This window comes from Gossypium hirsutum, chromosome A07 (assembly GCF_007990345.1).
Source record: "Gossypium hirsutum isolate 1008001.06 chromosome A07, Gossypium_hirsutum_v2.1, whole genome shotgun sequence".
NCBI classification, from domain to species: Eukaryota; Viridiplantae; Streptophyta; class Magnoliopsida; order Malvales; family Malvaceae; genus Gossypium; species Gossypium hirsutum.
In genome coordinates this window covers 32,431,915-32,437,471 of record NC_053430.1, presented here as the reverse complement: position 1 = coordinate 32,437,471, position 5,557 = coordinate 32,431,915, and the positions used below count along the sequence as shown (strand labels likewise).

The following is a 5,557-nucleotide window of genomic DNA, read 5'->3' as shown; positions in this document are numbered from 1 at the left end:
GTTAAAAGTGTTTATTAAGTATAGTGTGTTTAAATGTGTTTTTAATGTGTTTATTAATGCTTGTAGATGACTTTTCAGCTAGAATAAGTTAAGTCCAAGGGCGCTGTTACAAAGTGTTAAATGTGACTATTCAATTGGGATCAGTTACATTCAAGGGGCTGTTACAACATTTAAAGAAGAGCATTATGCACCATTAAATTTCAGCAGCCTATTCCTCTTCTCCAATGAGTTGTTCAAGAATAGCAATGGACAACAATTAAAGGAGAGCATTATACATGTTGCTAGTGTTTATTCAGCTGCCCAAGGCTAATTTAATGAAGGAATTGAAGTCATTTGGTTGCTCAAAACGTTGAGCTCTTCCAGTTTAAGTTTTCAGCTCATTTATTCAGCTGAATTAGAACATTAAATCATGTTAATAGTTGCTGTTACTTAGGCTTAGAGATTTCAAGAGTTTTTCCTTAGTAATTGAGTTTTATTTCAGCTCATGATTCAAGTGACTTTTCGGCTAGGTCTCATGTAGCACTATAAATATTTTGTAATCAGCTTGTTTAGAAGACTTTTGATCCTTTGATTAATATTTATAACAATTTATGAGTTTTTCAACTCTCCTATTTCGTTTTAGACTCAGCTTGACTTATCTAGCTTGCTAGTGGCATCATCCTGTTTCTTTTTGAACTTATCACTCCTAAACCGAGTGTGGCGTTCACCCTTATACCGATTGGTTCCTATCTCCATATAGATAATGGGTCACCGTTTAGCTATCCTTCTATCCACATTTAAGTGTTCTATAAGATTTAGGTTAATACTCTATTTTAGTACTAGTTCTTTCTTGACCTTAAAGCCATTCGAACCATCCATATTACCATTTTTCAAACCACCTGAGTTCCTTTGTTAAACCAAACCATATCTCTTAATTATCTCAAACTATCACATACCCTTTTGCTTAGAGCCTTACTTATCCGAATTCAACCAATACTCTGTTCAATAACGATACTTCTCCATTTTAACGATTGGGCAACAAATGACTCGAATCAACTCACGAGACGAGTTCATATCAATATATATAAAGACATAACAATTAAGCACTTTAACAAATAGAACACATCTTTTACATTTTACGCGATTAGGTCCTTTTCACAAATTAAACACTCAAACGATAAAATTTTCATACGAAAATTTTACACATATCAATTCACATACTTTAAGCACGAAATATAATATTAAAATATTTTTTGACTTGGATTTATGGTCCCGAAACCACTATTCCGGCTAGGGTCTAAACCAGGCTATTACAATTAATATAGGTTCGAAAGAATAAATAACAAACTTTGGCTTTCGAGCGTTGATCTAACAACAGCCTAATATCTTTTAGCTCCTCGGGCAATCCCACGTAGCTTGGCTCATGGTTCCACCTGTATAAGTGATATGTAAGTCGAAATGTATAACAAATAAAATTACTATACATATTACGTATTTGTTAATAGATGATGTTTATCTCATCACCAATGAGAACATATATGGGTCAGTCACCTTGGGACGTAGAAATAGTTGTGGCCACCAAGCTCACAACTACAGTAGAAGGAGGCAACCACTGATTGATATCACATTTGATACTGTGGCTCGACACATCTCCTGGTATAAGGTGGACAATACATCAGATCCCCAACTTAGTTTTTCATACTTATTGAAATCCATTAAATATAGTAGCCACCTTACATGCACCAAATTTTGAGATTTGTTAGGCATTAAAATGCCCCAAATTAACCTCATTTGTTCTATGACCTCTTCCATTCGATCTTTAGGGAACTCGTCAAAATTATCCTTCAACTAGTTCATCAATATTCGATCACCTTCAAACTTGTCTAGGACCTTCCCCAACAGTGATATGCAGAGGCCCACTTTACTCGAAACGATCGCTGATCCCATGATGACTGGCTCATCCACTGGCAAACCAAGTTGTAGCACTACATTCTCGAGTGTGATTGTACACTCACCGCATGAAAGGTGGAAAGTGTGTGTTTTGGGCCTCCATCTTTCCACCGACGCACTGATTAGTGCCAAATCGAGTTTGCAGCCCTCAAAGATGTGAGACGCATGTAAGAATCCAGCCGATTACAATAGGCCATGAATTTCAGGGATCACAAGCTTTCCCATATCATGAATGAAGCCTTCCAAAACACGATCGTCCACCTATTTACACAATAACAATAATTTCAAATTAAAAAATAAATTTAACATTATTGAAATTAACAAAATTTAAATTTTCATCTTACCATTATTGCTTTAGTGACGGAAATATGCTTGTCGTCGAAGCAGATTAGAGAGACGACCATTCGTGAAATATTGATTTTGAATAAATACAATACGAGATAATTAATAAAAATATTATTTTTAAATGAAAATATCGAACATAATCAAAATGAGAGAGTTGAAAGACTTGAGAGGGTTTGAAAGAGTTGAGAGAAGGATGTGAATGAAAAAAGAAAAGAAATTTGGAGGTATTTATAGGGTAAAAAAATTACCGTTGGTATTTTTATTTTTATTTTACCGCTGAAGGAAATCGCATCCAGCTAAGCGCGTTTTCTTGACACTTGTGCAAAAAGCTTGCCTAGCTAAACACGCTTTTCATTTAAATCGGCATATTTCTCTAATTAATTTTAAAACCAGCCTAAATGGCTAATTCATTTAAAAAAAAAGGCCTATTGGCCTTATTTAGCCCAAAATCTATCATTCCCATTTTAAAAACAAAGTCCACTCGTTTCCCTTTTCACTTTCTTATCATCTTTTTTCTTTCTCTATCTTTCTCTCTCTATAGTGGGTTTAAAGTAGAGGTGATCATGAGCCGAATTGAGCCTCAACAAAATTTTAAGTTCGACTCGGCTTAAAATATGAGCCTAAAAATTTGTCCAATCCCTACTCAAATTATAATAGTTAAGCCTGAGCTCGGCCTAACCGGACCTATATTTAAAAAAGCCATTAAACTATTTTACCTTATTTAAAAATTTTCTTATACTTTTGTTATATCCAAATAAATTCTTAAACTTTAACCGGTACATAAATAACCCCTTAATCTTTAACTTAAATCCAACTAAACAATTATTGCATAAAAGTATACCATTATCTCTTGTATTGCATTTTAAAGTATTTAATATTTAATATCCAATCAGTACGAAAAGGAGCAGGTATAATAGCTTTTTAGCTCTTTACAATGATATCATGATAGAATTCTTTTTAAAAATGAAAAATAATATAAATTACATAAATCATGAACTTCAATCATGGTTTAGTCCAGTTGATTCATGGCGTTACCTTCTTTAGTCCAAAGATTCGAATCTCAACATCCATAATTTCACTATTTTTATATTGGGGTATTCTTTTTGTCATTAAATAACACAAAATCATCCATGAAAGAATTTTTCGTTAGAGACAATAGATTGTATATGTGTTTGTGTGTGTATGTGAACTAATTTTCTGAAGTTTACTCATGATTCTAGTCAGAGCAACTAGGTCATTAATTACTATTAGAGTAATTGATGTGGTTGGGTTCAGTGGAAGAGGAGACGGTAGGGAGAGGAAGAAAGTGAAAAGGAGATGGTTCATTAACAACAACCCTCAATTTTTTTAAAAAAATTTCCTTCATTTTCTCGATGACCAAACAAAAGGAAAAAAAATGAAAAGGAGATTTCTTACCTAAGTCGGCTGAGGAAATTAGATAGGTGCCGACAACAAAGGAAGCAAGTGGGAGGTGGAGGTAGTGAGCAGCGTCGACGGACAATGGCACTAGATAGGTGGAGGTGGTGACACTTGAGGATTTTGGTTTGGAATTGGGAATAAGAGGGAGGGGGCACCGGAGATAAATGGTTGGTAAAGCTAAAACTAAAAATTAAAAATAATAAAATAAATAAAATAAAATAATTAGTATATAATTTGGGCTGGGCTCGGACAAAAAAACTTTATATAAGGCCTGACTCGTTTAAAAAACGGGCATTATTTTTTGTCTAAGTCTATTTTTCGAGACTATATTTTTACTCAAATCCTCTCATTTTTCGAATAAACCTTCAAGTCAGGTCAAGTAACCCAGCCCATGGTCAGGTCTAATTTAAAGCCGATAATTTTTATCATTTTTAAAAAAAATTAAGTTTTATTTTTGGCATTTTTCTTTTTAAAAAAAATTTAAGTTTTTTTTTGGCATTTTTCTTATCTTTTCATTTCCTTTTCTTTTAGAAAAGTACTTTTTATTTGTTCATTTTATTTCAAAATTAGCACTTCAATTTTATTTTCAAAAAGGAAAGTTCGAGTGTTCGATTCATATGAAGAAACGAGGATAGTGTTTTCAAGGATCCAAAACTTGGACCGTAAATGCTTCAAAAAATCATGGGTTACCTCCTCATTCAATACCATGGTTAGATTGGTACCATCGAACGCAACGACAAGACCAAGAAAAAGGTTGATGTATTTGCGATAGGAAGAAGATAAGGTACAATGTTTCTTTTTGGAATTTTTTTATTTTTAATTTTGTTGTAAATTTCAATTATTTATATTTTTTACTTTTTTTTAAAAAATATATTTTTTAAAATTATTGTTAAAAAAATTAAAAGTATCACGATGATATTTTAATTATAATTCACTGGCAACATTTAATGTGTCATGTTATCCCAAATTAGTATATGATCATGTTAATATATGAGTGATCAAAATATAACAAGTAGATAACATTATTGATTATTATGTAATTTTTAAAATTGAATAATTAAATATAGTTTTAAATGAAATGTACTGGTAGTTTATTTTTTAAAATTTTGTTAAGTTATTAAAAAAATAAAAACTTAGATGTCTTTACACTTTAGAATGAATATAACAAATAAAATGATGTCATTTTATTGAAATATTTAAAAATAAAAAATAAATTATTTTATTTTTAATGAGTAATTATAATTTATTTGTTAATAATATAAAAATTGGAGGAATCTACTTACGTAAAATAGATTAAAATAAATATAAGGTTAAGATTAAGTAACACTTCCTTTTTTTTCTACATTAAAGCCTCCCCTTTTCTATCCCAAATTTCACGGAAAACAGTAACTTTTCCTTTTCCGTCTCAGTTTCTACAAATAATGGTTAGCAAAACAACCATATGTTCCTTCAACCAGGGTCATCAACCTTTCACGAGATGCTCAAGAGAGTGACCTACATGATTCTTTTAGTCGTTTGGAACAGTAGCTCGTATCTGTCTTCCCCTGGTGACTGGATTGGTTTGCTAGTTTTGTTGACAGGCAGATGCAGACAGTCATTAAAACTTTGGTTTTTAATTGTTCAGCACAATTGTTACACTATGTTTGGAAAGACAACTGAGAAATGGAGTGTAAACTCAAATTTAAAGTTAGTATTAAAATCTAAAATACATGAATTATAAGAAACAAATATGAAGGTTAAATTAGTTTATACATGTCCTATATCAAATTTTACATCAACTTTAAATTCAATGCTTTGTTGATGTGACTCTAATTCTTAATATCAGTTGGTATAATCACATAGTATAACACACTGTTTAACTATC

At 31.7% G+C, this 5,557-nt stretch overlaps 1 long non-coding RNA gene across 3 annotated transcripts; it reads right to left on the bottom strand.

The window, feature by feature from the left end:
- Positions 1–1,218: 1,218 nt before the first annotated feature.
- LOC121232338 (uncharacterized) lies at positions 1,219–3,847 on the bottom strand. Of its 3 annotated transcripts, XR_005930718.1 has the most exons (4): positions 2,274–3,681; positions 1,717–2,190; positions 1,531–1,632; positions 1,219–1,412 (listed from the first exon to the last, which is right to left on the bottom strand). It is a non-coding gene; the product is annotated as an uncharacterized lncRNA (long non-coding RNA). The 3 variants fall into 3 exon arrangements; XR_005930719.1 differs by lacking the exon at positions 2,274–3,681 and adding an exon at positions 3,691–3,847 and having other exon boundaries at positions 1,531–2,190; XR_005930717.1 differs by having other exon boundaries at positions 1,531–2,190.
- Positions 3,848–5,557: the final 1,710 nt, after the last annotated feature.